Genomic DNA, 9,803 nt, shown 5'->3' with positions numbered 1-9,803 from the left:
TATTAGGTTGTAGAAATCTAAGACCTGACTAATTCAAAGGAGTTGAAAATGGCAGTTACCCCAACAAATACCCTTTTTGAAAAATCCTTATTTTGATCAAGTAACTACATACCAAAGTTGTTTACTAATATCTTACTTTGTTAATTCTTTTTTTAATATTACTCAGAACAAGAAATATGGCCTTCACACCCAAACTTCTGACAAATATCTATATCCTTGACCACAGTAGCAGCAGAGGAGAAAAAGCTACACAGTTGGGTATATACAGCCACTGCTTTTCCATTAACATACTAAATGCAGAGTTCACTCTGCCATCCAGTTTTTACACCCTCTATGTTGATTTTTCACCTCCTGAATCTTCCTTATCCTATCAATACCTGTTTCCTTTCCTCTCCTATGATGCATTTTACTTATCCACTCCCCCCTCTCCTAAGAAGCCCAGGGTGGCTCACATGTTTATCCCCCTCCCTTCAACTGATCTTCCTAACAGCTCTGTGAGGCAGACTGGTTGAGAGTCCAAATGCCCCAAGGGAGTTCACAGTGGAAGTGAAACTTTGAACCAATTTCACTCCCTTCCCTAGGTCTAAGCACTACCCTACACCACCATTCAGCCAGTGTGCAGAAGTTGAGGGATGGGGAAGGGATGGTGGCTCAGTGGTGGAGCATCTGCTTCGTAAGCAGAAGGTCCCAGGTTCAATCCCCAGCATCTCCAGCTAAAAAAGGGCCAGGCAAATAGGCGTAAAAAACCTCAGCTTGAGACCCTGGAGAGCCGCTGCCAGTCTGAGTAGACAAGACTGACTTTGATGGACCAAAGAGAGTTCAGTAGAAGGCAGTTTCATAGGTTCATGTTCTTTAGAGGAGGGATGGTGGTTCAGTGGCTGAGCATCTGCTTGGTAAGCAGAAGGTCCCAGGTTCAATCCCCGGCATCTCCAACTAAAAAGGGTCAAGGCAAGTAGGTGTGAAAAACCTCCGTCTGAGACCCTGGAGAGCCGCTGCCAGTCTGAGTAGACAAGACTGACTTAAGGGGAGGGACGGTGGCTCAGTGGCTGAGCATCTGCTTGGTAAGCAGAAGGTCCCAGGTTCAATCCCCGGCATCTCCAGCTAAAAAGGGTCCAGGCAAGTAGGCATGAAAAACCTCAGCTTGAGACCCTGGAGAGCCATGAATGGGGGTGTGGCTCAGTGGCTGAGCATCTGCTTGGAAAGCAGAAGGTCCCAGGTTCAATCCCCGGCATCTCCAACTAAAAAGGGTCAAGGCAAGTAGGTGTGAAAAACCTCCGTCTGAGACCCTGGAGAGCCGCTGCCAGTCTGAGTAGACAAGACTGACTTAAGGGGAGGGACGGTGGCTCAGTGGCTGAGCATCTGCTTGGTAAGCAGAAGGTCCCAGGTTCAATCCCTGGCATCTCCAACTAAAAAAGGGTCCAGGCAAATAGGCGTGAAAAACCTCCACTTGAGACCCTGGAGAGCCGCTGCCGGTCTGAGTAGACAATACTGACTTTGATGGACTGAGGAGGGTCTGATTCAGTATAAGGCAGCTTCATATGTTGCATGGTGTATTGGTTAACCTACTGGACTGGACCCAGATTCAAATCCACCCACCCCGGCTGTGAAGACTTACTGGATGCCATTGAGCCAGTCATTTTCTCTCAAGTCTAACCTATCCCACAGGACTCTCGTGAGGATAAAGTCGTTCTTCTATATTTACATAAATTTTTGGCCCCTGTGTGACCCAGAGTGTTGGACTGGGTGGGCCACTGGCCTGACCCAACATGGTTTCTCTTATGTGACCCAGAGTGTTGGACTGGGTGGGCCATTGGCCTGACCCAACATGGCTTCTCTTATGTGACCCAGAGTGTTGGACTGGAGGGGCCACTGGCCTGACCCAACATATGAACATATGAAGCTGCCGTATACTGAATCAGACCTTTGGTCCATCAAAGTCAGTATTGTCTTCTCAGACTGGCAGTGGCTCTCCAGGGTCTCAAGCTGAGGTTTTTCACACCTATTTGCCTGGACCCTTTTGTGGAGATGCCAGGGATTGAACCTGGGACCTCCTGCTTCCCAAGCAGATGCTCTACCACTGAGCCACCGTCCCTCCCCAACATATGAAGCTGCCTTCTACTGAATCAGACCCTGGGTCCATCAAAGTCAGTATTGTCTTCTCAGACTGGCAGCGGCTCTCCAGGGTCTCCAGCTGAGGTTTTTCACACCTATTTGCCTGGACCCTTTTTTTGGAGATGCCAGGGGTTGAACCTGGGACCTTCTGCTTACCAAGCAGATGCTCTACCACTGAGCCACAGCCCCATTCATGGCTCTCCAGGGTCTCAAGCTGAGGTTTTTCACACCTCTTTGCCTGGACCCTTTTAAGTTGGAGATGCCAGGGATTGAACCTGGGACCTTCTGCTTCCCAAGCAGATGCTCTACCACTGAGCCACAGCCCCATTCATGGCTCTCCAGGGTCTCCAGCTGAGGTTTTTCACACCTACTTGCCTGGACCCTTTTTAGTGGGAGATGCCGGGGATTGAACCTGGGACCTTCTGCTTACCAAGCAGATGCTCTACCACTGAGCCACCGTCCCTCCCCAACATATGAAGCTGCCTTCTACTGAATCAGACCCTCGGTCCATCAAAGTCAGTATTGTCTTCTCAGACAGGCAGCAGCTCTCCAGGGTCTCAAGCGGAGGTTCTTCACGCCTATTTGCCTGGACCCTTTTCTGGAGATGGTGGGGATTGAACCTGGGGCCTCCTGCTTCCCAAGCAGGTGCTCCACCACTGAGCCACAGCCCCATTCATGGCTCTCCAGGGTCTCAAGCTGAGGTTTTTCACACCTATTTGCCTGGACCCTTTTTTGGAGATGCCGGGGATTGAACCTGGGACCTTCTGCTTCCCAAGCAGAGGCTCCACCCCTGAGCCACCGTCCCTCCCGTGGCTTCTCTTGTGTCCTTAGCCAGGGCTGCTGTCTGTGGGGCCACACGGAGGAGTCCTCCTTCCTCAGCTTAGCCCGAGGGCGGCCAAGCCCCTCCCCCAGCCCGCCCCCTCAGGGGCGCCAACGTCCCCCAGGCCCGGCCGGCCCGCCCCCCTCACCTCCATCCCCTCCCTCCACAGGCGCCTCTCACGGCAGACCAGGCGCCAGCGTCGCCGCCGCCATGACCAGGGGCGCTCCCTTCCTTCCCCGCGGCTGGCTTGAGAGGGGCACAAACGGGGAGCGCAACCGCCGTTACCGCTCCTGGCCAGCCGGCCGACTGACTGACTGACTGACTGAGGGAGTGACTGACAGCGGAGGGGGAGGGGACTGGCGGTTCTCCGCCCACCCTGCCCCGGCCTCCCGAAGGCGATTGGCTGTTGCCGATGCGGATATAACCAATACCGGGCCGCTTTCCCCACTCTGATTCCCCCCCCCCGTTATCGAGTTTCGGCAGTCTGTAGCGAGGCTCAGGGGTAACCAATGAGAAGCGTTTCTAAGCGTTTCCTCCCGCCCCTTCCCAGTTCTGTGTCCAATTACATTTGTGGTATCTCTCTCTCTCTCTCTTTCTTTCTTTCTCTCTCTCTCTCAGCTTCTTGAGGCAATTCGGCTGCTCTCGCAACCTATACTGACCCCACCTTACTCCCCCGCAAACTACCTTGTTAGCCGAAGCCTTGCTCGCGATTGGGTATGCTGTAACCAATTGGGGGAAACCAGAAATTGTTGTGTTCACCCGGTGATAAGTATGACCCGAAGGCAGTTGGAATAAATTTGCACATTTTTCCCGCTAAAAAAAAAGAAAAAAGGAGAGAGAGTGAATCCTGATTGGTGCCAGCGCGCGAAGGGTCGAACAGTGATTGGCTGAAGAAAGAGGAAAGGGGCGGGTGTCCCCATGAATGGACTCCGCCTAATCCCTGTCAGGAATGCTTTGTTGTTGTCATAGGCGATTAATGATAACATATATTAATAATATGTCCAAATAATAATAGTTTATCTGGATATTAGGTTGAGAAAGTCTGTGCCATTATTATTGTTGTTGCTAACTGCTCTAAGTGCTTAACAAAATTAAATTTATTAATAGATAATTAAATTTAATAATTAAATTTATTAATAGATAAGTTGCTCTCACAAATCAAACAATCCTTTATACCGCTTGATAATATTTAGTTATTTAAGACATTAGCTTCCTTTCGCCCTTGCAGTGTTTTGAGGGCTTACGCTATACACAAAGTATCATAAAAAACACAATGAAAACATTGACAAAACCCATAAAAGTCACACTTTTAAGTGTGATAAGTACAATAGTTAATGACAAGTGGGGAACCCACAAGGACTTTGCAGGAAGCATCTCAGTTCCCCTCTAGCAGGATCTCCTCTTTCTAATTTCTCTTCCTGGCCTTCTTCTTAGGGGTGTCAACATCTGGGTGGACTCTGGAATGACAACAGATCTCCCCCTGAGAGTTGTCAAATCAAGGTTGGGAAATTCCTGGAGATTTGGCAGAGGTGGCCAAACTTGCTTAAGGTAAGAGCCACATAGAATAAACATGTGTAATGTAAGAGCCACATAGAATAAACATCTTGAGAGCCACAAGACATGAACATATATTACACGCACATCTTTATTAAAACTCTTAATACTTTCTTTGCACAGAAAGATAAAATACATATGATCCTGGAAGTCCCTTCCAGCTATATGACTCTATGATTCTGTATGTATGTACTTTACAACACAACCATGCTAAAAAGAGACATTTAAAAAAAACAAAAGCTGGGAATAACAATCCCCATAAAACTAGCATAGGGAAAGATTAGGAAATTATTTTTTGCACCAGTGGGCGAAGGAAACACATGTACTATATAAATCACTGATCATGGTTTGTATCATTATGCATCTCTCTTTGCCTTGACACCAAGGTTAGTAAATACAGCTCCTACTAGAGCTATGAAACTAAGGGGGAAACTTGTGCCACCCTCTTTAATCCCATCCCTCCTTCCAGTAGCTCCCTTGGTTCCTGCAGTCTCTCTTCCCACTCTAGGTTTTTAGTGACCACTGTTGGAGAGCCAGTTTGGTGTAGTGGTTAAGTGTGCGGACTCTTATCTGGGAGAACCGGGTTTGATTCCCCACTCCTCCACTTGCACCTGCTGGAATGGCCTTGGGTCAGCCATAGCTCTGGCAGAGGTTATCCTTGAAAGGGCAGCTGCTGTGAGAGCCCTCTCCAGCCCCACCCACCTCACAGGGTGTCTGTTGTGGGGGAGGAAGGGAAAGGAGATTGTGAGCCGCTCTGAGACTCTTCGGAGTGGAGGGCGGGATATAAATCCAATATCTTCATCTACCTCACAGGGTGTCTGTTGTGGGGGAGGAAGGTAAAGGAGATTGTGAGCCGCTCTGAGACTCTTTGGAGTGGAGGGCGGGATATAGTAAATCCAATATCTTCTTCTTCTTCTTCTTCTTCTTCTTCTTCTTCTTCTTCTTCTTCTTCTTCTTCTTCTTCTTCTTCTTCTTCTTCTTCTTCTTTGTTGGTAGAGAAGAAGAGCTTGCAAGACTGCCTATTTCCCCCCTCTTTCCGTGTGTCACACATGGTGGAAATAGTCGCCTACCTAGGGGTTAGTGCTCAGAGGCTAACTGAGGTCCCAATGCTAAGCATGCTTACTTTTATTTATTTACCTTAAATTGAGAGTAAGCCTGCTTTATTTGAGAGTAAGCCTGCTTTAAGTTCCTCCTTGACCCCTGGGAGCTGCACAATATGTGTGAAAGGGCCACTTGTGGCACTCGAGCTGCAGTTTGGCCACTTCTGGTATAAAACCACAAACTCTGCCCTTCAAAGCAGCTATTTTCTCCAGGGGAATTGATCTCTGTCACCTGGAGAGCAATGTAATTCCAGGTGATCTCTAGCGTCCAGCCCCCACTTGCGGGTTGGCAACCATAGTTCCCCAGGGGGAAATGGCTGCTTTGGAGAGTGGATTCTATGTTATTATGTCCTTCTGAGGTCCCTTCCCACCTGGTTTGAGGAGGGGGGGTGAAGGGGTATAATTGGTAAGCAGAAGGTCCCAGGTTCAGTCCCTGGCATCCTGTGTTACAGTCAAAAGAGAAAGCAAACCGGCAAAAGCAACTTTGCATATCCTCCCTCAACATTCCTATTTCTAATATTTTACAGAAGTGATTCCACCTACTGGTACACTGCCAGTGCAGTGGCCCCGTTTTGCCTAATTTCCCCATGTCACCTAAGGCCTTAAGGGTTAATACCAATACCTTGAAACAGATCTGGAATTGTATCAGCAAGCAGCGGAGTTCTTGGAGCACAGCCTGGATATGAGTCTGGAAAGACCTCATCGTACCCGCGCTGCCACATTCTGTACCCATAGGATAGAATGGAGAGATTAGGCCACAGTGACCTCGGGGGGGGGGGGAGGGGTACAAGTAGTTAGCCTTGGCCAGGGTGCCAAACAGTCTAGGTTCGGCCCTGTCTTCAAGCTATCAAAGAATGCAATGTTTGGAGACACCAACTACTAGTTCCTGGAGAACAGTTGCGAAGGGGCAGAGAGGTGTGGGGGGGAGCCAGCCGTTCTTTGGGGCTTTTGGCAATTTTGAACTTGTTCGAACCTTCTGCAGATCTAATGCTGTGCAAGATCAGAGAGTTGGAAGTGACCCTGGGAGCCCGTCCCAGCACTTAGACCTCGGGGACAGATTCATTCAGAGACTTCCTGACTTTTCCTTCTTTCCAAAACTCATTGGTCTGTCCTTGGTCGTTTCCTTATTTAAGCTGATTGTGCCCAGCCTAATAACTAACTCTAGGAGTAGAGGGAAATAAATGTAAAAGCTAAAGAAATGTACCAGCTGTGAACTTGATCAGACAGCAGAGGGCGCGGGAAGCAAAGGGAACATCAACCACGCTGGGGGAATGGAGGCTGTTCTTTCGCTGCAGTAAAAAGCACTGAAGAGAGTTCTCTGTGTGGTGGCGGCAGTGCCTGTCTTCATATTCTTCCAGTGTTGGTCTACTCTGAGTTGGGAAAACCTGGAGATTTGGGGGTGGAGCCAGGGATGGGCAGGGTTGGAGAAGGAGGAGAGACATCAGCATAGTTAGAACTCAATAGAGTCCATCCTCCAAAGCAGCAGTTTTCTCGGGGGTGGGGGGCGGCGGGTGATATCACCTGAACTCCAGGTGATATCCAGACCCCACCTGGACGTTGGCAAGCGTACTTCGATCTGCAGCAGTTAGGAGCAATAAAAGGGTTTACACTTGAAGCTTCCAGAGCGCTGGCTACTGAGCAGGACTGAAGGGGGATCTGCTAGGTAAGCTTACCCCTACTCACCAAGCCTTGGAAGTTACGGTTGTCAAAGCCAAGTTTTATTTAAGGCACAATGATGCAGAGTTAGGCCCATCAGGTAAGCGCCCCCATCTCCCTGCCCCCCTGCTTTCCGCCAGCTGCTTCAAATCCTTCCCTTGGACTCTTTCCTCCTTACGACCCCCGCCAATCCTGGTCTTGCGAAGGGAGCAACCGCTCTCAGCCCTCCCTTCTGTCCAGTCAAGACTGCCTTCTTATTCCAAGGCCAGAGGACCACACCAGCTCTTCCTTGGGTGCCAACTTGCAGTTGAGCTGAACATATGAACATATGAAGCTGCCTTATACTGATTCAGACCCTGGGTCCATCAAAGTCAGTATTGTCTTCTCAGACCGGCAGCGGCTCTCCAGAGTCTCAAGCTGAGGTTTTTCACACCTATTTGCCTGGACCCTTTTTAGTTGGAGATGCCAGGGATTGAACCTGGGACCTTCTGCTTCCCAAGCAGATGCTCTACCACTGAGCCACAGCCCCATTCATGGCTCTCCAGGGTCTCCAGCTGAGGTTTTTCACACCTTTTTGCCTGGACCCTTTTTGGGAGATGCCAAGGATTGAACCTGGGACCTTCTGCTTCCCAAGCAGATGCTCTACCACTGAGCCACCGTCCCTCCCCAAGTATCGAGCTGCTTCGATACTTGGGGTAAATCAGTAGCTCGGAGGTGGAACCAGCTGCCTAGGAGGTGGTGAGCTCCCCTTCGCTGGCAGTCTTCAAAATGCAGCTGGATGATTATTTGTCGGAGATGGTTTAGGCTGATCCTGCATGGAGCAGAGAGTTGGACTAGATGGTCTGTATGGCCCCTTCCAACTCTAGGATTCTTTGACTAAGCTAGCTCACAGATTTGTAGCCTCCAGCTCACACATTTTTGTCTTAGCTCAGCAAGGATGACCCCAGAGCACACCAATGTATGCAGTAGCTCACAACTTTAATGCCAATAGCTCACAAAGTAGAATTTTTGCTCACCAGACTCTGCAGCTTAGAGAGAACACTCGTGGGACCCAAGTCCCATTGGGGTTCCAAAGTGAAAAATAACATTCTAGGCATCATGGGAACAAACTGATACACAGTCTTTCTGTATCAGATGAAGTTTCTGCACCATCTTAAAGGGCAGCCCCATGCAAAGCACAATATTGTAGTCACTGAAGTATAGATATACTGTTGCTATTTTCTGGTCCATGGCATTGTTCTGTCATTAAAAGGTAAAGGTAGTCTCCTGTGCAAGCATCAGTTGTTTCCAACTCTGGGGTGATGTTGTATCACAATTAGGGAGGGACGGTGGCTCAGGGGTAGAGCATCTGCTTGGTAAGCAGAAAGTCCCAGGTTCAATCCCCGGCATCTCCAACTAAAAAGGGTCCAGGCAAGTAGGCATGAAAAACCTCAGCTTGAGACCCTGGAGAGCCGCTGCCAGTCTGAGTAGACAATACTGACTTTGATGAACCAAGGGTCTGATTCAGTATAAGGCAGGTTCATATGTTTTCACGGCAGACTTTTTTACGGGGTGATGTGCCATTGCCTTTGCCCCCAGCAAGCTGGGTACTCATTTTACTGACCTCGGAAGGATGGAAGGCTGAGTCAACCTGAAACCAGCTTCTGCCAGTGAGCAGTACTGCAGTTTACCACTCGCACCACGGGGCTTGTCTATCTTACAGGACTTGACCAACGCTCCCTCTAAGCTGTGGAGACTTGTGAGCAAAAAAATCTACTTTGTGAGCTACTGGCATTAAAGTTGTGAGCTACTGCATATATTAGCTTGCTTTGGAGCCATTTTTCCTGAGCTAAGACAAAAATGCGTGAGCCATAGGCTAAAAAACTGTGACTTAGCTCACACTAACTGAGCTTAGAGGGAACGCTGGACTTGATACTCCTTTTTGGAGGCCTTTGTTGCACAGAGGTGCGAAATGCCTTCTCCTGGTGCTGTAGAAATGCTCTTTTTCCAGAGTTATACAGGACTCTGAAATGCTCATCTGCATAACCATGGTCCAATCAGAGGAAAGAAAATTAATGGCGGAATTCCTTGCACGCTTACTTACCTTGGCTTGGGGTAACTCACAGTGAATTCAGTGAGACTTGCTTTGGAGCCAGGTTGGAAGAGTGTACTTTTATTTTTTAATTTGCCTTTGCAGAACAGGGACGCCCTTCCTTTGCAGAGATGATAGATAAGCTGGGGGGAGGGGGAGATAGATTTATTTACATCCAACTCTTAAGGGAGGAAATTGGCTATAATTACCACCAGCTGTGTACAAGCCTGTGAATTAAGTCAGAAGTTGCCGTGGGGTAAAATAATTCAGAACGTATCGTGCGGTGAAATTAAAAAAAAAAATGAGACTCTCGTCTGTAATGATTTTACTAGTACAATGTTTGACGTTCTGACACAAGTGATATATGTGAGAAAAGGGGGGAGGAGCTGCAAGCCCCCCAAAGGGGTGGGGTACACACAGCATTTGTTTGGACTCCCCCCTTCCCCTATCATGACCTGAGGCCAAAAGACTTGAATCAAAAGAGTTTCCG

At 48.8% G+C, this 9,803-nt stretch overlaps 3 non-coding genes across 3 annotated transcripts; 1 reads left to right on the top strand and 2 right to left on the bottom strand.

Moving 5' to 3' along the window:
* Nucleotides 1-1,165: 1,165 nt before the first annotated feature.
* TRNAS-GGA (transfer RNA serine (anticodon GGA)) lies at nucleotides 1,166-1,237 on the top strand. The gene has a single exon. It is a non-coding gene; the product is annotated as a tRNA-Ser (tRNA).
* A 1,129-nt stretch (nucleotides 1,238-2,366) lies between these two features.
* TRNAP-GGG (transfer RNA proline (anticodon GGG)) lies at nucleotides 2,367-2,438 on the bottom strand. Its single transcript has one exon. It is a non-coding gene; the product is annotated as a tRNA-Pro (tRNA).
* Nucleotides 2,439-7,699: 5,261 nt separating this feature from the next.
* On the bottom strand, nucleotides 7,700-7,771 carry TRNAP-GGG (transfer RNA proline (anticodon GGG)). The gene has a single exon. It is a non-coding gene; the product is annotated as a tRNA-Pro (tRNA).
* Nucleotides 7,772-9,803: the final 2,032 nt, after the last annotated feature.

Source organism: Heteronotia binoei, chromosome 15, assembly GCF_032191835.1.
Source record: "Heteronotia binoei isolate CCM8104 ecotype False Entrance Well chromosome 15, APGP_CSIRO_Hbin_v1, whole genome shotgun sequence".
NCBI lineage: Eukaryota > Metazoa > Chordata > Lepidosauria > Squamata > Gekkonidae > Heteronotia > Heteronotia binoei.
This window is presented reverse-complemented; position numbering and strand designations above follow the sequence as displayed.